The sequence below is a fragment of the Sus scrofa genome, chromosome X (assembly GCF_000003025.6).
Source record: "Sus scrofa isolate TJ Tabasco breed Duroc chromosome X, Sscrofa11.1, whole genome shotgun sequence".
Lineage (NCBI taxonomy): Eukaryota > Metazoa > Chordata > Mammalia > Artiodactyla > Suidae > Sus > Sus scrofa.
In genome coordinates this window covers 107261815-107285024 of record NC_010461.5, presented here as the reverse complement: position 1 = coordinate 107285024, position 23210 = coordinate 107261815, and the positions used below count along the sequence as shown (strand labels likewise).

The following is a 23210-nucleotide window of genomic DNA, read 5'->3' as shown; positions in this document are numbered from 1 at the left end:
GTATCAAAGTCCTATTCTTGAAGTATAAAACTGTATGTGAGAGAGCATCACTCCCACAAAACCCAGAGTCCTTCTCATTAAATTAAAATGATGCAACTTAAGGAGCTCCCATCATGTCTCAGTGGGTTAAGAACCCAACTAGTATCCATGAGGATGCAGGTTCAATCCCTGGCCTCCCTCACTGGGTTAAAGGATCTGGTATTGCCGTGGACTGCAGGATAGGTTGCAGACACAGCTCAGATCTGGTGTTGCTGTGGCTGTGGTGTAGACTGGCAGCTGCAGCTCTGATTCAACACCTCCCGGGAAATTCCATGTGCTACACGGCAATAAAAAAAATTAATGAAGCAATTTGAAGTAAGACGCCAGATTATATTGACATGACTTCATATAAAATAAGTTTGAGAAGTTACCTAGAAAGCACAGGCATTGCTATCACTAAAATAAACAGACCATTAAAGAAACTAAGTAAAGTTATGCAAGATGAAAAAGTTCTAGATATATGCCGTATAGGAATGTTCATATTGCACAGGAAATACTGTAGTGTACCCTTAAAAATCTAAGGAGGGTAGATATCACGTTACATGGTGGTTTTTTTGCCATAATAAACTAAATAATTTGATACATGTCCATTCAGCCTTTAAAAACAGTAATTTCACAGAAAATCTAAGTGTTAGTTCCTTTATTTATCAATAATTGTATTCTTTAGACAGGTCATCTCACCTCTCTACTAATTTTTTTTTCATATATAAAGTGAGGAAATTGTATTTCATGGTCTCTAAGGCCCATTCCAGCTCCAAAAGTTCTGTGGTATGTGGAAATAAGGAATGGTTTATATGTATTCAAACGATTTCAAATGTTCTTTAAGGAGTTTGGGATTAGCAGAGGCAAAGTATTATATGTAGAATGGATAAACAGCAAGGTCCTACTGTATAGACCAGGGAGCTATATTCAATATCCTATGATAAACCATAATAGAAAAGAATATGAAAAAGAATGTATATGTATGTATAACTGAATCACTTTACAGCAGAAATTAGCATAACATTATAAATCCATCAATAAAATATATTTTAAAAAAGAATTTTCCCAATTCAAGATCATGCAGATTTTCAAGAATTATGCTAGTATTTCTTGGTGGTCTTCTATTACACATCTGTACTCCCTTTTGAACCTTTGGGAGGAGTCATCAACAGTGCTAAAACAATTCCTGTAGATAACTCATGGAAGACCTGAGCTAAGAGAAGAAAAAAGACAAGTTGTAGAATATCAGAAAGGGAAAGGGAGTGAAGATAGTGAGGTGTGTTTAGAGGGAAATACTCAGGACTCTTCCATAATACCAAAGCCATTGTTGTGTTGTATTCTGAAAGTCAGAAAAAAGCCTTTGCTTTAATAAAGAACAGAGGGTCTACTATGTCAAGGTGAACTGGTCAAATATGTGGATCTTGGTCATATCAGCCATATCTGACTTACAAAGCACTGCCCTTGGCATTTAATGATGACCCTTATCATGTCTACTGATTTCTGTTGGCAAATGACTGCCGTTTGAACTCTGCTTCCATGTGAAAACTACTTCCTGATTTGCAATCAAAGCCACTACTAGAAGACTTTTGAAAAATGTGACTCTGGGCACAAATCCTGGCTGAGAGATAACTATCCTATCCCTAAGGTCTACTGCCATACCCCCAACACTGTATCCAGTGTGTTTGAGGAGAGCATCCTTAAATCCTGCCTCTACTTTCCATTGTCCAGATTCTTTTCCCTGATTACCTTTCATTTTGCATTTTTCATGCCCCTTTATCTATCTTCTAATAGCCCAATTTCATCAGAGAATTTTACTGTGGGTAATATTCCATAGGACTGCTAGATGACGCTAATGAAACTATGGAAGAAGTCAGATAGCATCCAAGGCTCATAGCAAAAGCATGGGCATGGCTGCTCTGCTCCTCAGCACCCTTTTACATTATACTCAAGCCACACAGACCACTAACTTTTCCTTAAATATAATTTTGAATTTTCTCTGCTCTCCGTGTCTTTGCTCCAGAAATCCCTTTTACCTGAAATACTCTTCTCTCTTTTTCCTTCCTCCCATCTGCTTTACATATTCTTTAAGAACCAGCTCAAATTTGATATATTGAAGAGGTCGCCAAAGAATTAGTCACTCCATTTTTGAGCACTTTGTTTATTCTTAACACATTGTTTTATGGCTACTTGTTTACATCTGTTCTGCAGGTCCACTAAGCGTGTGTGCACTCACACACACACACACACACACACACACACACACACCCACATATTCTGTTAACTTGTAAGTGGAGACTTAATTTTCACTTGTAATAAAGATGTACCCCCTTGGGAGTTCCCTTCGTGGCTCAGTGGTTAACGAATCTGACTAGGATCCATGAGGTTGCTGGTTCGATCCCTGGCCCCGCTCAGTGGGTTAAGGATCCGGCATTGCCGTGAGCTGTGGTGTGAGTTGCAGATATAGCTCTGATCCTGCGTTGCAGTGTCTGTGGTTGTAGGCCAGCGGCTGTAGCTCCGATTCAGCCCCTAGCCTGGGAACTTCCATATGCTTCAGGTTCTGCCCTAAAAAGCAAAAAAAAAAAAAAAAAAAAAAAGATGTTCCCCTATTGTAATGGTAACTATGATCTTCCTTGTAAATTGTTCTACCTACAATTTTAGTACATTGAGAATGAGAAGGGGAGGACATGTATAAAGAGTGACTTAGTTGTGGACAATGAGAACAAACTTTGTATTAGCCCAGTCTACATGCTATACAGCTTAGACCATAGTAAGATAATAAAAAAGCAGCATTCTTGGCCATATGCTTTGGCCTTGTTTCAAAGACCATGAAAGAGTGTGTTTTCATTGCCACTCCAGTGTAACCCAGTACTATAGCAGTGACACCAATCCTGGCAAATGTGGAACTAGCATCATTACTTTAGGTAGTGTACTGTAAACTTTCTTCATGACAGGGTTATAGATGCTATCCGAAGTGGGTTTTCCAGCATCAACACTTGTTAAAATTGTGGTGACTGGTTCATTGTGTTTTCAACAGCTACACATAAATCAGCTCTTCCTCTGTAGTGGAATAGCTCGTGCAGCTACCAACAAAGATGAAACGAATTGTAATTTTCTGATATCTTCAGGTAACTAAAGCAATATGTCTGTATTAATAAACTGAATAAAATTCTCATGAATATTGTCACTTACTTTTTTTGTCACCTTTATCACCATTTCTTGTTAGTCATTAGGAACATGACAGAAACTCACTTCCAGGCCAGAGGATTTTGAAGAAAATATTGACCAGCCTTAGCTAATTAAAAACAACTAAAAACCTACTGATTTTTATATCACACACCTGGGCAATTAGGAGCCTACCATAAAACGTGCATTCTTTGGTATACTAAAAGAGATATAAAATTGCTAGTTTCGTCTCTAGTTCCGTGAAGTGGGTGGCAATATACAAAGTGAAGATCTATACATTCCACAGCTCAATAATGTGATAGAAACTGCAGGTGCTTGGAGAATACAAGGTCCTTATATTATAGGGTTATTCCCAGGAGGTTTTTTGGGGTTCTTGTTAGGCTACTTTCTATCCCATCCAAATCATATTTGCCAAAGTGTGGAGTCTACCCTTTATGCTAAATGAGTAGCAGATATCTGAGAGCTTTGCAGATGTTACAGATTTTGAAATTTCTTTCCAAAGTTGCATATGCCCTTCTTTATACCAAATTGGTGGTGCTTTTGTGTGCATTTTTGTTAGTTTATTTGTTCCAGCTTTATGGCTAAATATTGGAAGCTGCTCTCCTGTTAATTCAATAGACCAGAAACATTTTCTAACACGTGCACATATACAACTTTCCTACCTGTCTTCTATCCCATTATCTTCACATCTCAAGATGAGAAGGGGCTGTTTAAAGAAGTCTTAGCTTTTTGTGTGTCCTAGCTGTGAAAAAAAAAAAAAAATAAGCGCAGGAGGCAAGAGACACCAGATGTTTCCTAGAAAATGAGTAGGTCAAAGCTTTTGCTAATAGACCTAATGTAATCTACTTCCTGTATTTACATGAAGCGTTTTATCACTATTTGACATACGGTGTATTTTACTTATTTTATTTTCTGTATCCACTAGTAGAGTGTAAGCTCCATGAAGGCAGGATTTTTATGTTTTGTTCACTGTTGTATTTCCAGAGCCTAGCACATAATAATTCCTCAATAAATATCTGTTAATTGAATGAAAGTTATTCAAGTCTCCCTGGGGGCCAGTGTTAATTCAGGTACCTAGGGTAACTACAAGTAAGGAACAGTGAGTAGAAGGTAACATTTTACTGAGTATTTTGCTGTGTATCAGATCCTCTGTTGACTATACTCTACCTGGATTATCTCCAAAGTTCTGTGAAGTAAGAAACTAACATAAAGGAGTTAATTATATTGCCCAAAGTTACTGTCAGTGAGTGGCAGGGCAGGATTGTTATACTAGACAGTTTGACTCCAGAGCCTTTGTTCTTTATCACATTATTCTGATCTTCTGGGAAGGCCAGGGAAGCATTTATCTGTAATACAACCTGCTGACATCTAAGTTGCACTTTAAGGGAATCTTATGTTCCCAAGTAGAGCTATACAATGATCACTTGTTAGGGAAGGATTTTAGATGACAGAAAATCTCTCTAGAAAATCACCTATAGAGAGGCTATGAGTCCCAGCTGTTCCCATGAGGAGTTATGTCAGTAAGGAGACTGGAGTCTAGTTTTAGATTTCCCATTAATGAGCCATGACTTACTCTTTCAGCCGCCGCAGAGTTCTCAGCAAAATGGCAAGCGGGGAGGGGGTTATACCAGGTCACTGCCAAGATCTCTGTCAACTTTAAGGTTTCTTTTCTCTGACTGAAAGAATGGAAGGCATAACAATTAGGAAGTATTGTTTAATTTCATATCTGGAGTTCAAATGTCTTTCCAAATTTTACTTTTCCCACACCATCCCTCCCCCACAAAATAATAATGATAATCATTCCATCATTTTTTAAAGATCCTGCAAATTTTTCACCAACTCTATTCCAAACTTTGCAGTGGCTGGACACTTATTCTTTCAGCTCACAGGCCTTATGCCATCAAAATGCATGGCTGCATTAATCTTCACAATGGCTTTTTGCCTCCTATTCAGAAGTAAATGACCTTATCAGCTACTCTGGAATGTGGCTGTGGGATTGTTTGCAAATGAGTAAGTGTAGTTAAGGGAGGTAGTGTGATATATTCATTCATTAAGTCAATATCGAGTACCCATATGTCAGGCACTGTGTTAGGTGCTAGAATACCAAATTTGCAGCTTCGAGAACAGTTTAACCCCTTATAAGCTATTGGGCAAATAAACCTCCTTAAACCCCAGTTTTCTTATTTTTTTAAAAAAAGTAATAATAATATCTGTTCTACCTTCTACAACCCCTAGAATTATAAAAGTTAAAAATGATATGAAATACCTTTGTAAACTATAAAGCACTATTCGTTGTTGGTTGTTGGTAGTTTTTCTCTTGGACTTCATGTGTAGGATTTTTAAAATGAGGTTCTTTCAGTCTTTGGACTCCATTTAGGATAATTCAGAATAAAAGTCATGAACATGAGCTCTAGTTCAGTGTTTTCTCTGAAGCCTATTAGTGAATCATTGTTGATTCTAGAAGCAGAACAGAACTCAAGCTCTACTAATAATAAAAGTTACACCATTAGCACCCCTGGCTGATTTGCAAAGACTCCTTAAAAAATCCTTATGATGCACTGTTAATATTTTAAAGTTCTATAGGCCACTCATTGCTCTTTGTTGCTACATGAATTTTTAGAAATATTTATGCAATTATATACCCCTCACTCATTTGTTTTTAATTACTTTAGTTTGTGCATGGTGTTAAGTTTATTTGAATCTGTTAAGTGGAAGATGCTTTCTCAGTAAGTCAGAGGTAGCAATTCCTTATCCATTCACAGAATGGCAGTGTTAACGTGGTGGTGCTCTGTAACAGTAGAAAGATTTGAATGAAGTAAGAAAGTGTGCTGTACGCTGCTGCCATGCTGAGTTGTAAATTTTTCCTCTTTCCTGAGCAAAGGCTATATATCGGCTGAACTTTGTGTATTAGAGCAAGAGCTTTGTTAGTTCTATCTGCTGTAATCCATAGCATCCTTTATTTATATGATGATGCTCCCTAATACCATACTTTGCCCAGTCTGGTAAAGGAAATTGCACAAACAGATGCCATTGTGTCTCTGTGAACTCTACCAGTTAAGCATATCACTGCAATTGGTGTATGGCCACTTATGGATCATTTGTTTCTGATAAATTGCTTATTTTTTACAGTAAAATTTTGAGAATAAACATTTCTAATTTAGTTTTCCTCTCTTCCCCTTCAACTGCATGGGGGAACAATAATTGTCATCAGAAAATACAACCCAGGAGTTCCCTCTGTGGCAGCAGGTTAAGGATCTGGCATTGCCGCCGCTGTGGCTTAGGTTACAGCTAGGTTACAGCTAGTTTACAGCTGTGGCTTGGATTTAATGCCTGGCTTAGGAAATTCCATATGTTGTGGCTGTGGCCAAAAAAGAAAGAAAAGAAAAAAAAAAGAAAGGAAAAGAAAATACTTTGGGTTTTGACATTGATATTGCTCCCCAAGTGAAAGACAGTAACTCCATTCACAATGTCTACCTCAGTTCCATTTCTCCAAGGAGTTCCATTTCTCTAACAAGGAGTGTTAAAAAGAGAATGAGTTGTTACTAGGGAAAAGTGTCCAGAAGACTTATAAAATATGTTATAAAATATGTCACCAAGCATGTATTGAGTATTTGTGGAGTACATAGTGTGGTATAGTATACTACAGTATGCAAGTGTGTTGTGCACATCTGTGTAGGGGATGGGGGCACAGTAAGTAGATAAGATGCTATCTGCTTAGGAGCAGTAAGCTGTACTTATACAACATAAGATGAAAATAATCATAAAACAAAAATCAATGAAGGTAGGGCATGGAATGGACAGCCAGGGTGAGAAAAAGATGCTAATAGTGTTGGCATAGTCAGAAGGACCACTTAGTTACTGATATCATCTCAAGACATCTTCCCTAGGAAGCTGCCTTTCTATAAGTTAAAGAACCCTGGACTATTTTTCCTTGCCCTTCTACTGCATTCAGCTTAAATTTCTTCAAGAAGTGGTAACTGTTCTCTCTTTATTGATGACATTATTTATAGAAAGAACATTTTTGAAAATATGGAAAAGCAGTTTTGAAGTCCAAAGCTTCCTTGAAACCATCATTGTAGGGGAACAGGCAGTTTTACCAGGAAGTATGAGATCTCTGGGAGTTGAGATATTAACAGTTTATGTAACAGGGAAGATGCCAGGTTTGAGAACATGGAACTGCAAAATGAATCTGAGTCTGAGCAGCTATAACAGGAAGCCTGTCCTAGATTGATATGGATTCCAAAGATGAAATCAACTACTTAGTAGCAGGGAATAGATAGAACTTTCATACAGAGGCCCCACTATATTAAGAATGTGAAGTTAGAAAAAAGGAGTTCCCGCTGTGGCTCAGTAGGTTGAGAACTCAACTAGTACCCACTAGGTTGTGGGTCTGATCCCTGGCCTTGCTCAGTGGGTTAAGGATCCCATGGCATTACTGCATGCTGCAGCATAGGTCACAGATGCAGCCTGGATCTGGCATTGTTGTGGCTGTCACGTAGGTTGGCAGACGCAGCTCCAATTCAACCCCTAGCCCTGGGAACTTCATATGCCACACTCGTGGCCTGAAAAAGGGGGTGGGGGGGGAGAGAGAAGGAAAAAAAAGCTATACAGCAAAATCAAAGAGCAGCATTGAAAGTAAATGCAAAGAAACAGCCCACAGCTGAAGTCAGGTATACACATTGAGAGGGAAATCTGATTCTTAATTCCTAAAAGGCAATTAGCCAATATACGAATATATGAGGTTCCTAATGAATCAACTCTTCCTTGCTTGAGGGAGCAAGAGGTACTACTCCAGCTGTCAACCATCTCTTACTATGTTTAGGGATCCTATAAAGGAAAGTCAACCCTTTAAAGAAAATGCGGAAAGTTTTGTTTTTCAGACACTTTTATCACTATATTAGGCTGGAAAATATATTATAACAAGCAAAACACCCATAAGTCCCTGAGAAGGGGTAGATTAAACCACAGTTATCCCAGCTCCTATCTGTAATCCCTTTTCCTAGAATGGCTGGGCTGTATTCCATTTAATTCATTTCCTTACTCTGAAACGAATTATTTGGAGTTGGTAATTAAAACACACATGCTATTTTCTGTTTTATTTATGAAGTACAGATGTAATCATGTTATATAATACAAGTTTTTGAAATGTGAAAGGTTTTCGTCATGGGTAAATTGACTCGGATCACAAAGGGCTATCCTTTGCGGTGGTCCAGGAAACAATAAAAGTGACATTTGTTTTAATAAAATGTATGTGTGTAATATAGCTTGTGGTTTACTCACAGTGAGGGAGAAAGAAGTCAGATACTTAGAAAAGCCAGTTAATAAAATCCTATGTAATCTTCAAGAAGAAAAGGATTAGAAAGATGAAGAAATGTAATTTCGCTTAATAAAATATTTTAAAAGCAAAGTGTTGGGCAAATCTAGTGTATAGATTTAAAGAACAAATGATACTGAAAATGAGAAGACCCTCAGTTTTTTAATATAAGTTCTTGACTTATTAAAATATTATATATGATCTAACAAAAATATTTTGTGTCAAATGTATGTGAAGCCAACATTATTATATTTTGGAGGAAGCCTAGAAGCAAACAAACGAAAAATGCCTCATGAATGCTATCAGCCATGCCCTCATTGTTTGTAAGTAAAAGATGTATCATGGCATAACTAGCTCCATCCTTGCAGAACTAAAAAGGATTCTAATACAGAGAAAATATTTGTACCATTGTTTTTATTTATTTAAATCCTACCTTTTTGGGCTTAATTAATGTTCAGTTTGGAAGGATTGCAATTAAGGTTCAGTCTGCTTGAAAGAAATTTCCTATTCAGAATTGCTTGCTTACTGTGCTGGTTCCCTCACTTCTTGTTCTAGGAAATCATTTCTAAATAATTAACTAGGCAATGGTACAAACTAAGGTAACTGATTAGTTTTTCCTAACTCTTAGGAATTCTTAAAAATACAACTCTCCTGATGACTAGGAGCCCTAACAGCCTAATCCCCAGAGTGGTAGTTAGGAGACCTAACTCTGCCCCTGGCTTGCTGTGGAACTTTAAACAAGTTGCTTAGCCTCTCTGAGCTGTAGAGTTTCATATGTTAGCGGTATGATCATACCTTCTCTGGTCGCCTCACAAGGTAGCTTTGAGGTGGATGATGTGAAGGAAAGTTGAAAAGGTAATAGCAGTCTCTGAGTATGTTGTTATCCTTCAAATAAGAAAATCAAGCATCTATTTAGTAATAGCAGTAGGGGAATGTTGCTGCTTTTGCAGCTTTTTCAAATCTATGTACCTCTTGTCCATAAGCTCCTACTTCCCACTGAATCAGATGAGACAGTACATTTGGTGAGACAGTTCACCACTATGCTGAAGGGCAGAAGCAAGCATTTTTAAAAATGTAGCTTGCTAGAAGATATCTGGGAAGCAGCAACAGATATATTGCCGTTTTGAGCTGAATCATTTTGTTGACCACAAGGCAGAACGGCAGCAAGCTCGGATGGGAGAACTCTAGTCATTATCCAAAGGTCAGACTTGATAAGCAGACTCTGCTGTTTCTTCCCCTACTCCCATATGTCTGGAGGGCCATGTGGACAGCAGGGAAACCAGAAATCTCACTGTCAAAAAGGTGTTTAAGTGATTTTCTGCTAATAGAACTGGCTATATTCTGTGCAGAATGACAGGATTCCCGTCTTCAAGGAGTTCTTAATCTAAGGAAGTAAGACAGCAGCAGGAACTTCAGGTAGAGTCCACATCTGTCATATTGCTTGGCTCAAAGTAGGCATTCTGTAAATGTCATTTGGATGATTGGGGAAATGAATGGGTGACAGATGAGTAATGAATGAACAATGAACTTTGAAAGGTGATTCCTTGGAGTTACTGTTTGGAAAAGCAGAGGTGACAACTTGAAAACATTTAGCAGTGTAACTTAGAGCCAAGCATCTGCTTCCACTAGAAATGTAAAGATTTGAAATCTAGACCAGGGGTGGGGAATACATTTATGATTTTCACTAATTTGAATTTAAAATGAAAACAACTCTTGAAATTAAGAATTCTAGCTCTTATACATGAAGTTACACTCCAATGAGTTACTTCCTATATTATGAAGATATGTTGAATACTTTACGATAATCATTTTTAGCCAATTTGATTTATTTACTACTAAAACATCTTGAAGGTAACTTTTACAGTTTTTCTTTCATCAGTGGTGAACTATGCAACAGTAAAAACTTTAACCCCAACACAAATCCTACAGGTAAGGCAGTGCGGTACAAAGGAAAGATTTGTAGCCAGAGGATCTGGGTTCCAGCTCCTCCACACGTTCATGTCATAAGTTTGGGTAAATTGTTGAAGCTCTCCTGAGCTGCACTTTTCTCATCTGTAATCCAGCAACATCACATGAATGTTGTGTAAGCGCTTGGTAAGCTGTAAACTTCTATAATGTCAGTGGTTGGGAAAGGAATTCGAGATGATGTCCTAGTGCTCCAAGACTGTGATTTCTGGCCTTCTGGTATAGAGAGTGTAATGTGGTTCCTGAATGTTGGCCACCACCCTGAGAACATTCACCTTAATGATAGTTACATGAAAGATTCCCTAAAGTTACCATTAAACAAAATGTATTTAATATGGCAGTTCAACAGATTGTAAGTTACAAGTTTTGACTCCATTTATATGGTACTACTTTTTTGAAGACTTCTCCTATATTTGCCAACTCACATGGCCCTTACCATGCATTGCTCTGGTTTGCAATGACCAGAATGGAGTTGTTTCATTGATAGGCCCTCATAGCATTTGACAGGCACCAAAGTTGTTAGAAGCTTTGGTGCAATATAATTGTCACTCCCACTAAACTGCAAAATGACCATTTCAATTTGGAGGATTATTATCCTACTGAACATAAATCAATTCGCTGTCCTCTAGAATGTAACTGTGTTTAAGAGCAATAGGCAAGCCACAGCTATTCTCTGTGTGTTGGATGAGGTTATAAGTGTGTTACCAAATGCTCAAATCAGGTTATTACCGAAGCACAATTCTGTATCCAAGAGGGAAGACAACTATTAAGAATGAGCTTAGAAAAAAAGACATTTTATAGATGTATTAAAATAGAAAACATAAGCTGATTAGGCAAAGTTCCAAAGATTCATTAGTTTATTAAAGTAGATTGAAATGAATGTTTGAGAGATTTAAATAAATTAACCTTTAATGAGTACCCAGGGGCCAAGGAAAAAGAATGACAGAGGATTAGGAGTATTTTGTCTGATTGTTGCATAATGCACACTGATTAGTTTTTTTTCTGAATGCTCATTGCTATATAACAATACTAATAAATAAAAAGATTAAATTTAAAATATCTCCAAATTGTAATTGTTGCCTGCTCTTATGTGTACACAAATACCATACTTGGATTTAATAGCAGTCCCTATAACTTTGGCAGAGGGATACAAGAATTTTTGTCAGTGCATCATTACATTTTGAAATGTCTTATATTGTGAGCAAAGCTTTGGTCAATTAGGGTAATTTATTCCTAACATGTTAGACATGTTTTTAGCATTTCAGTGTTAGATTCTTATTCTGAGTTTCACAATAATTGTGCTCTAAATAATATTAATTGACAACAAGTTACTTAAAAGATATATTGGTATTTAAACATCTTATTTTTAAAAAACAACTTTTCTGCACTTCCTTAACAAGTTCGGGTTTATAATTAGCAAAATTCTTAAGGCGATTTTTTTGGAGCAGTGTTGGAAATGCTTTGATTTTTTTCAGGGTGCCTTGACTGTACTACTATTAAATCCTTTACTGACTGCGAAATAAGTTTTGGGTAGGTGATGCTAGGAAGGCATTCTTCTAGTTTTCTACCCCATTACTGAGTTGTATATCAGGTTTCTATAAATATCTTCCATCTACACATTTGTTATCATTGTTTTATTTTAAAAGCAGAGGTTAGAGATCACATAGTTCAACTGTCATCCTTCAGATGAGGAAACCTTGACCGAGAATGACTTGCCCAAGGTTCTCCACTAAGCTGATGGAAGAACAGAGACCAGAGCTTGTGTCTTTATGGCCTGTACTTCCGCTATACTTAACTCCGTCCTTCCTTTGCATTTTTTACTTTTTACCAGATCTTTCCTAAAGTTCAGTGGAATCACTAAGGAATCATTGAGGTGACAGGTAACATAGGCAAACCACACTGCACCCTGATTTTCTTAAATGTAGTTGTAGTTTAGATGCAGTGCTTCCCACCATCCTTCATGATGTTGTATATGTAGTAGAGCAAACGAATGATCTATTTGATGGCAGCGGTGACTGGCCTGGGGACCTAAGTGTTTGAGATTGGAGACCAATCCCCAAGGCAGTGAGGACTCTTCCTCCCTAGATAAGAAAACAGACAAAATATTTCTTAAGTATTTTAGCTGTTACCTCCTGGACCAAGGAAAGGAATGTAATCCTGTAATTACACTTTGCCTGAATTTTTTTCCCAAGACTTCATGTTTTGGTTTGGGGTTTTTTTGGTTGCCAGAAACCCTTGTAATCTTTCCAACTTTTCCATAGAAGCATCATAGCCCAGACAAGCTTAGGTCTAACCTATTTATACCACACAACCAATTCAGAGCCCTGCATATTGTAGATAATGAGAAATTGAACTTATTCTCCAAGTGTCATTGGGTTTTAACTTAAAAAAAAAAAAAAACAACCTCTTTGGACAGCGTACACTCATTTGCTACATTTAGACCAGTGTACTTCAGTTCTGGCTGCACATTAGAATCATCCGGTAGCTTTTTTTTTCTTTTTATGGCTGCACCTGCAGCAAAAGGAAGTTCCTAGGTGAGGGGTTGAATTGGAGCTACAGCTGCAGCCTACACCATAGCCACAGCAACACTGGATCCAAGCTGCATGTGTGACCTACACCACAGCTTGCGGCCATGCCTGATCCTTAACCCACTGAGTAAGGCCAGGGATTAAACCTGCATCTTCACAGAGACAACATCAGGTTTTTAACCCACTGAGCCACAATGTGAACTCCTCACCTGGTAACATTTTAACATGAACCACTTAGGCCCCACCCTGACCACTTGAATCAAAATCTCTGGGGGTGGGGCCAGGCATCGGTATTTTTAAAAAGTTCCCCAGGGGATTTTAATATGCAGCCAGCGATGAGACACACTGCCTTAAAGTCTCCCTGTCTTTTGGCAGCACTCCTAACAAGTCTATGAGGTTTGTGACTGGGTTGAGGCTGGAAGTAGCTGGTGAAAAACAAAGGAATATGAGAACTGCTTTTGGCACCATTCACTTTATAGAAAACCAGATTTGAGACACTGTGTATCAGAGAAAACAATTGCCTTTTAGAAACCCAAAGGTGGGATTCTTAAATATAATTGGTTCACTGCACTGTGGCTTTATGCTCATGTTTGGCATCTGTCCAGAAGGCTAAGCTGCTTGGTCAGGTATTCAGGGCCTTAGTTTATTGCTATTCTATTTCTTCTTTCCAACACCAACTTAGGCACATGCCCAATTTCCTGGAAATTCTGAGCCTGTTAATTTACCAGGTCTGTAAATTTACCACTCCAAATCTGTTTCCAAAGGATGTATTTCCTCAAACCTAAGAGGAGGGGCTCAAAAAATAATGAAACAACAAACAACAGTGGAGGATTGGTTATGGATTCCATTAGGGAAGGACTGAAAATTGAAGCGATCTCCTAAATCAGAGTAACACTTTGGCTTTTGAGAGCATTCTAAGATCCCAGTGACATCAGTTGGAATAAAAGGATGTTTATGTCTTTGCCAGTCCTGGATTCTTTTTAAAGGCAATTTTGGAAAGTTCCTGTGCTTTCACACTCTGACTTCACCTGGTATAACAGTTTCCTCTGCTGTTTAATCAGAATAATTGCGTTGTACCCTTGTTGCCTCTGCAGTGCCTAGAACTCTTAGGTGTTAAGAAATTGTACAACGTTTAAGCCTTTCTCCCACAATGGAACATGACTCTCCTCCATACAGTGCTATTTTGTTGCAGAGAAGCTCTTAAGTTATGTTCACAGAATTGAATTCGGCTATGGCATTTTCCTCAACTCAATCCATCACTTCACAATCTCCTAGGAGCCCTGATTTGCTCTGTCAATTGTTTGTCTCAAAGCATCTTCCTGAAATGAATTTACTTTAAAGTTAAAGATGATTAGAGTGCTTCTTCTCCAGGAGACAATTACAATGCTATATTCTTTGGCAGGGAGAAAAACAACGTAGCATTAATTTTTCCAAGCTTTCTTTGAGTATTGTTAAAAGGAGAATTGTCAGCTTAATCCAACATACTATAATAACCAAAAGACAACTGCTATTAAAATGCAAGATTTTCTACTAAGACCATTTTGAGGAGTTGTTTGGGAGGAGGAGAAAAGGGAGAAGTATGAAGGGGAAAGGGAAGGAGTCTATTAAGTATTCCTGACCTTCAAAGACACTTTTGTCAGTGAATGCTGCAGACAAAATAAACCAAGTCTGAGACCTATTATTAAAATGTTTTTCTCCCTCCTTAGCCCGATACTATATGTTATCCTGCCTCTTAAACTATTATGCTTTATTTTTCTTTCTGGATGAATTGATATCTTTTGACAGGCTTTGTTAAGAATACATAGTAAAGGTCAAGTGTAAGCCATTTGATGGTGTTTCCTGGCAGCCTTTATGCCATGGCAAATAGAGATTGGAAGCAGGTTTATTTTTCAGTGTAGCTTTGTGGATATGCTTCTAATGGATTGCGCTTTTTCTCATACTGAACTCCCACACCTTGCAGGATTTTCAGGACTGCAACCTAAGAATTTTAAAGTGGATCATCTCAGACTCCTCTCTTCCTCTCAACTTCCAGATCCCATCAGACACCAAATCCAGACGATTCCTCTTCATGAATATCTCTGAAATTCATTAATTTCTTTCCATTCATTGCTACCATCTGAGGTTATACTACTATCATCTTTCCACTGTATGACTTTGGTATTCTAACCGGTCTCTCCACCTCTGGTGCCTTCTCACCTCCAGTGTGTCCTTCGTTCTGCCATAAGCATGAGCTTACTAAGTCACAGATCAGATATTGACCACCCTTCATCCAGAACACCTGCAAACCCACAAATATCAAGAATGAACCCTGAGATTGTGCAATAAGTGCTCTGATAAAAATGCTCTGTAAACTCCGAAAGATAGAGCCTTTGGGATTAGGAAACATTTCACTGAAGAGGTAACATTGAGTAGGGTTTTGAATGTTGAATAAAATTTTCCAGGTGGAGAAAAGGGAAAACTATATTTCAAGCAGAGGGAATGATATGTACAGAAGCAAAGAATAGAGAGCCCAGAAATATACTGTCAATTGATCTTCAGTAACGGTGCCAAGAGTGCACAATGGGAAAAAGATAGTATGTTCAATAAATGGTGATGAGAAAATTGATATCCACATACAAAGAGTAAATTTGGACCCATATTTTATACTACACACAAAAATCAACTCAAAGTAGATTAAAGATTTAAATATAAAACCTGAAACTGTAAAATTCCTAGAAGAAAATCTAGGGGGAAACCTTCATAACACTGGTCTTGGCAGTGATTTCAAGACTTGACACCAAAACTACAGAGAATAAAAGCAAAAATAGATTAGGTAGTACCCCATCCAATTGAAAAGTGTTAGCACAGCAAAGGAAACCATCGACTGAGTGAAGAGGCAACCTACTTAATGGGGTTAACATAAGGGGTTAATTTCCAAAATATGTAAAGAACTTTAACTCAATAGAAAAAAAAAAAAACCCTAAAACTCAATTTTTAAAATAAGCTGAAGACTTGAATAGACATTTTTCCAAAGATGTTATAAAGATGGCCAACGTGTATATGAAAAGGTGCTCAACATCACTGATCATTAGTATGTAATGCAAATCAAAACTACAATGAGATAGTATTTCATACCTGTAGGGATGGCTATTTTAAAAACAAAGGTAAGTGTTGGCGAAGATGTGGAATGATTGAAACCCTCGTACGCTATTGTAGCTGCTATGAAAAACATATGGCAGTTCCTCAAAAAGTTAGTAATAGAGCTACCATATGAGCCCACAATCCCACTTCTGGGTATTTATCCAAACAAATTGAAATCAGTATCTTGAAAAGATATTAGCACCCCAGTGTTCACTGAAACACTATTCACAATAGCCAAGATACACAACCTAAATTTCCAGCAAAGGAACAGGTAAAGAAAACGTGGTGTATAGATACAATGGAGTATTATACAACTTTAAAAAAGAAGGAAATCCAGCAATATGCAAGAACATGGGTGAACCTTGAAGATACTATGCTAAATGAAATAGACCAGCCACAGAAGGACAGATATCACATGATTCCACTTATATGAGGTATCAAACAGTCGAAGTCGTAAAATCAGAGAATACAATGGTCGTTACCAGTGGCTGAGGGGCAGCTGAAATGGCAAATGGCTAATTGACAGGCACAAAGTCTGAACTCTGCAAGATGAGTAAATTCTAGAGATCTGCTGTACAACATTATGCCTGTAGTTAACTCTACTGTATTGTACACTAAAAAAAAACTGTTAAGAAGGTAGAGCTCATGTTAAGCTTCTTTAAAAAAAAAAAAAAAAAAGCACAGAGACACGGAAAGGCATAGCATGTTTAAGGAATTTGAGAAGTTCGGCCTGAATGAAGCAAAGAGTACTTGGGGGAAATGGCAAGAAATGAAGCCAATGCCCAGATTTTCTGTGTATTTATCTGTTCTCCTTTCTGGTTGCTATCTTTTTGAGGAATGAAACTGTGTCTGATCAAGTCCTGAAATCCTAGTACCTAGAATACTGCTAGGATACAGAATCGTTTGAATGAATTGGACGAATAAGGAGACTGTCAAGACTGCCTCATTGATTCAGTCATTCCAATACATATTGAATACCTCACCTAGACTCCAGACTGGAGCAAAATTAAGATTCTGCCTATCCTTTTATATAGCAACAATATTTAAGATATTAATGTGTTACAGTAATAGTAATCTTTGTCAAATACAGATTAGTTCCTTTTTTTCAGGCTTTTCCTTTATAGTCATGTTGTTTTCTCAAGGAGTAGATTCTAGCTTTCTCTTCCGTAGTAGGTTTGATTTTAGCCTGGGGATCTCTCTAAAGGAGTTAATCACTTGTCAACACCCTACACTGATACTCCTGAGGTGGAATTTGTTATAGAGGAGGTGTGGATCTATGAAGATGCATGAGCATACTATAGAAATCTCTATTTTCTCCTGTGTGTTTAATTTCACAGCCAACAACAGGGCTATTTATCATATATTCTTAAAAACTAGTCCAAATGAGGATCAAACATTAGGAATACAGAAAGCATAGCTCCAAAACATTAATGACACAGTAGAGCAAAACTAATGGGGTGGGGGGAAGGAGAGCGGGTAAAATTTTTGAACATGTATTTATGTAGTTCTATATTTAGGGAATGCTAAATCACAAACTTATCATTGGTTAATTAGAAGGTAATTAAAATTGTAGCACAGTGACTGGATAAATAGTTAATGCAGGCTAAATGAATAAAGGGCATCTGGTAAAATTAGTGTATACATTTTGGGAAGAGCAAAGATATAAATGGTATTCATACGGTGCATCAGTCTTAAAGGATGCTGATATCCTTCTAGCATTAAGTGATAAAATTAATTCTCCAAAGACCAAAAGAGTTTTAGCTCTCAGTCTCTCCTTCGAAGCATCCTACACGGAAATGCAGAATATCTGACTACTCCTTCAATTTTCACTCAGTTACAGCATGTGAAATTATTTTGCTGAGCTTTGTTTACAACTTACTTAACTGGTGTCTTAAGAATCTATTGCCGTAAATTGGTGTACTCGGCGCATAGTCCCTGTTCCTACAGAAAGAGCTGGCTCAGCCTAGGCTCCTGACCAGTTCCAGCTGACTAGATAGTTTTCAAAACCAGTGAAGTGGTTTCTGCAGGGAGAACTGTGCTTGCTTTTGATAATTACCTCAGCTTTATGAAATCAATCAGCCTGAAGGGAAGACCTCATTACAGATCTGACAAGATAGACTCCAGTTTCAATACCCCAACAACTCTGTGCCCTCAGGCTCTGAAATCTGCAATTATTTATTTTATTTAGACAGAGACACCCATAATACAATTCCTCTGGGCACGTTCTCAGGCAAGTATGAAACAGATAACCTAATGGTCAGTATGTTTGCCACCTGCCCTTTTCCTGTCACTCAAGTAGGAAATTGGTCAGTAGGAATTGCAGCATGGCCCAGAGCCAGGTCAAAGCAGGCACTGATGAATCACCGCCTTTCTAATCCCCACCCTTAAAGATGGGGAGAGAGTGGTAGTTGCTATAACCGTTCCCAGGGCTAAACTAAAGGAAAATAAGACTTTCTCTTCTCAGTTTCTCTGAAGACTGCCAGACCTTATCCTAAGGAAAATGATAGAGCACCCATCTACCATCTGTCACTTTGAACTATTCTATCAAATCACCATTTTTTTTTGAACTTTGTTTTCATTGAGGAATGTGATTTGGCTGTGTTTCCCCAGCCTTAAATTGAACAGGAGAGAAGAGTCCTGAAGCGTTCTTCTTCTTGAAGTTAGAAATATGTATTTTGCTTTCCTGCTCACGGAACTCAAACACCTTAACAGATTTAGTTCAGACTTCTCTCGAATAATTCACCTTTACCAGGCCTGGGAGATGGTAGCCTCATTGGAAAAACACCGAAAACATTCTGAGCATAGGAAAATATGGATTTAGGGAGAAATGGTCCTTTTCTATTCCAGCTCTAGTGTCACTGTTAGCAGTGGTCTAATAACACAGCAACCAGCTGGAAGTGAGCACTATTTAAAGCTTTGGGGGGGGGGGTTCCCATCGTGGCTCAGCAGTAATGAACCTAGTATCCATAAGGTTGTGGGTTTGATCCCTGGCCTCGCTCAGTGGGTTGAGAATCTGGAGTGGCTGTGACCTGTGGTGTAGGTCGCAGACGTGACTCGGATCTGGCATTGCTGTGGCTGTGGCGTAGGCCGGTGGCTACAGCTCTGATTGGACCCCTAGCCTGGGTACCTACATATGCTGCAGGTGCGGCCCTAGAAAAGACACACACACACACACACACACATCAGTAGGTGTGGCCCCAGAAAAGACACACACACACACACACATATAGCTTTGGGAGGAGGCATTTCAGTTGTAAAGGGAAAATGTTCCTTCATGTTGGAAAGTTAAAGATGGTGACAAATACGGTCTCCTCTCTTAAAAATAGTACAAAGAGCTGTCACTGACCACTCCCAGCATTACTTATTAATGTTTTAGCTTGATGGCTGTGTATTATCTGAAAAAGAGGGTTATAAAACAAATACGAAGGTAACATCTAAGCCGTAGATAGGATAGGGTGTTGGGGCCTAAGGAGCCACACTATTCAAATTTTCTTATTCCATTTTTTATGTCTTTTTTTATTCCTCTTTTTATACAAATTCATATAAATCCCCAATTGAGTAAGAAGAAAGGAGCTGACATTTAGTGACTGATATGTGATAGACCCTAGATGTGCATTCTCTCATTTAATTTTCCTTGCTTCCCTATAAGGGGGTATCATTATTATCTCCACTCTACAGTATAAAAACAGTCTCAGAGAAATCAAGTGACTTGTTTTATAACCCCTGTAAGTGGCAGATGTGGATTTGAATCCAGGTCTGACTCTAAAGCAGTACTGTCCAGTGAGATTTTTCTGTGATGATGAAAATACCCTTTACTCTGTGTCCATTACAATAGCCACTAGCCACATGTAGCTCTTAAGCACTTGACATGTGGCTAGTGCAACCGAGGAACTGAACTTTTCATCTTATTGAACTTTATTTAAATTTAGATTTAAATGGCTATTGTGTTAGATGGCACACCTTTAGGGATTGCCTTTTCTTGACTGTACTTTGTAAAGCAGAAATCTGTAACCTGGTGTCCATAGAAATATTGAGAGGATCCAAATATGGGGTTTCTTTGATAGTGCTTTCTCATAGAAAGTTCTTAGTAGAAGGATTGTTTTGCATCTTGGAAAGGGCAAATGAGGTGTTGCAGAATTATCATCAGGAGTACAGCATATGCTAGTCTTCTACCTCTTTCCAAGGAGTCTAGGATAGAGGGGATACCAGGAATGCTGGAGGAACCCCAAAACCCCATATTTCCTTCTCCCTTCATGATGGCCCCAGCAGCAGGTTTGTTGGCCTCTAGGGTGGGGAACACAACTATTGTACCCAGAGTTGTAGCAGAGTTCAGTTCTGTATGCATTGCTGGAGTGCTTATAATATTGTATAAAGCACCATGCTGGGCATCTCGGAGGAAGAGAGATTTTTTAAATGGCTGGGATGTAAAGTCTCTTCTCAAGGAGTTTACAACTTAGTGGCGATGGGGTAAGGGAGGACGGAAGGGAGGATAAGACAAATACTCAGAACTGTAGTATAAGACATGCTCTAAAAGGCATAGGAAAAATACAGATTAAAATCTGAGGAGGGCTAGAAGAGTATTTATTAGTAATACTACTTATTAGCTGTGTAACCTTAGGAAATTTACTTAAACTCTGTAAGTTTACATTTCTTTGTTGTAAATGGGAATAATAACTAGAGAATAAAGCAGTGGGATAATGAATGTGAGGCAGGACACATTCTTAACAGTCAGTGAATTGTAGTTCCCCTGGGGGCGCTGCTCCTTGGCTGCGTCTGTATTAGGTTGGGTGGAGGTGGATAAGGGAAGGCACCGTGAAGAAAATAGCACCTGGGATAAAACCTAAAGAAAGGATAGTATTTCGAGGATTGGAAATTAAGAAGTAGGTGGGGAAGCAGTGTGACCCCAAACTGTGGAAGTAGGGAAGTACTGGAATGATTCAATAAATGCTAGGTAGTTCCATTTTGCTAGAGCATCAGCCTTTTCTGCTCAAAGTGTGATTCCCCTCACCAGCAGGATCAGCATCAACTGGGAACTTGTTACAAAAGCAGAATGCAACCCAGACTTATTGCATCAAAATCTGCATTCTAACAAGACCCCCTGGGAGCATGCATGCATGTTAAAGTTCAGCAAGTGTTGGGGTGGAGAACAGGCTGGTGCATAGCAGGAGACAAGGCTCAGAATGGTAGGGCCTCATTAGGAAGGACTTGAATGCCTGACCAAGTGGTTTGGGGAGTCATTAAAAGTTGCTGTAGGATCACTGTCAATGAAAATCTGCCTGTGACCTATATCATACCTTGAAAAAGGACACTTAAGCCTAATTTTGACTCTGAAAGTTCCTTCAAGCTAGCTCCTTAGTAGAAGAGGACTTTGGCCCTTTTCATCACTTCCCCATTCCCTTCTGTCACCCATTATTCTTTTGCAGTTACCCTTGCTTCGGCTAAACCAGTTATACAGAATATTGAACTCTTGAAATTGACAAAGTAGGTTTCATTTGTTTGACATCAGCTAAGACCTGGAACTGAGAAATGTTCATTTGTTTTGGCTACTAACCCCTGTGGCTGGAGAGTAATATTGCAGTCCAACTCTTTTGCAGACATTGTAAATATTCCCTTAGAAGTAGCGGGTGGAATTGCTGTGTAGTGAGAGCTGAAAATGTAGAGTCAGAGGTTTTTAGGGCGAGGCTTAGGAGAGTGGAGGGGCTCCCAGGGATGGATAAATCCTACAAAAGCACCTGCCAGCACATCAAGGGCCTGGCTATTATCCTAACCCCTCATTTCAGGAGTTTTTGAATTAAAAACTAATTTGGAGACCCTTTCCTTCCCTTTTCCAGGGAGTCCCTTGTCTGATTTTAAACTGAAGTCAATTGGAAAACAGGACTTAGGCTATAGAAATTTGTTTTTTATGCAACTTAGCTATGATGTTCCTTTGGCCAAAAACTGATACTATGTTTTTTCAACATGAATGTATGTCTGGTAATTGCTGCTTTGAAATGAATTTCCAGAATTATCAGGACCTAACCATTTTCTCTTAAGGGGAACTAATCCAGAATAAAATTGAGTTTCTTTTTTGCTAAGGTTGGACCACCTTAAGTCTGTGGGCCGCAGCTGCAAGTTAGAAGTGGCAGGGACCCACTGGGTCACATTTTGCTGCTGTAACCTGGAGCAATCATTAAAAGTGTGAGATTGCATCATGAAGGTTAGCCCTAATTTGACCTGATAGTGGAAAGCTCTGGAAAGTGAATTGTGACAGTAACTAGTACAGCAGCTGGGCACAAAGAGATCATTGATCTTCTTTCACAAGAATCAGGAAAATTCTTCAGTGCTTCCCTGCAAGCCTGGAGAATCATTTGCATCTGTATGGCAGACATCATTGCATGTGAACTCCTTGACCTGCAGATTGGAGGACTCACTGAGAACCACACTTCATTCTGAGATGTTTAATCCCCTGGTTCCATTGTTGGATAATACATGTCATTCTCCAAGGACTCCACCCCTACCCTTCCCCAATATGCATACTTTCTAAAGTGGCCGCATGTGTGTTATGAAGTCAGAGAATCTGTATTTTGACATGACATGAAGTAACAGCTGGTCAGCTGTCTAAACCAGTCAACCTGGTTTTAGACGAGATTACATTACCACATGGGCTTGTTTAATTGTGAACATTAAGATACAGAAATAGAGCTCTGTAACACTAATGTTTATCATCTATTTTTCCTTATCAATTTGTGCTTTCCTTTACACAAACTATTTTGTGGGGGTTCGGCAATGAGGGGGCATGATGTGAGGAGAAATGAATGAGCAAGGTTCAAAGTTTAATTAAACTTATCCTCAGGAATAAAAGGGCAAGGACTGTGAGAAATACATATGGCTTCATTCTATTAATTATTGGTGACTCGCTGATTTGTTTTTCTTGCAGTGATTATCAGTAGAGTCCTTAAAAAGTTAGACATCCCATGCACTCATTTTAGGGATAATAAGCAAGTTAACAATTGGACAGAAAGCATCCTACTTCACAGGCAGTTTGGGGGAAATGAAAGGAACCCTCAAAATAGAGTAAGTGGTAGTTTTCAAAAAGGTAA

The 23210-nt window shown here is 38.5% G+C and overlaps 1 protein-coding gene across 16 annotated transcripts in view; it reads left to right on the top strand.

Moving 5' to 3' along the window:
* Positions 1-23210, top strand: part of ENOX2 (ecto-NOX disulfide-thiol exchanger 2) — a 284143-nt gene that overhangs the window by 83496 nt on the left and 177437 nt on the right. For 2 of the 16 annotated variants that reach the window (XM_021080167.1, XM_021080166.1), the window contains exon 1: positions 7747-9934. The exons of the other annotated variants lie outside the window; for them this stretch is intronic. The gene's annotated coding sequence lies outside the window, so the exon portion shown is untranslated. Of the gene's footprint in view, positions 1-7746; positions 9935-23210 lie in introns of those variants that run through there. 16 annotated transcript variants of the gene reach the window in all.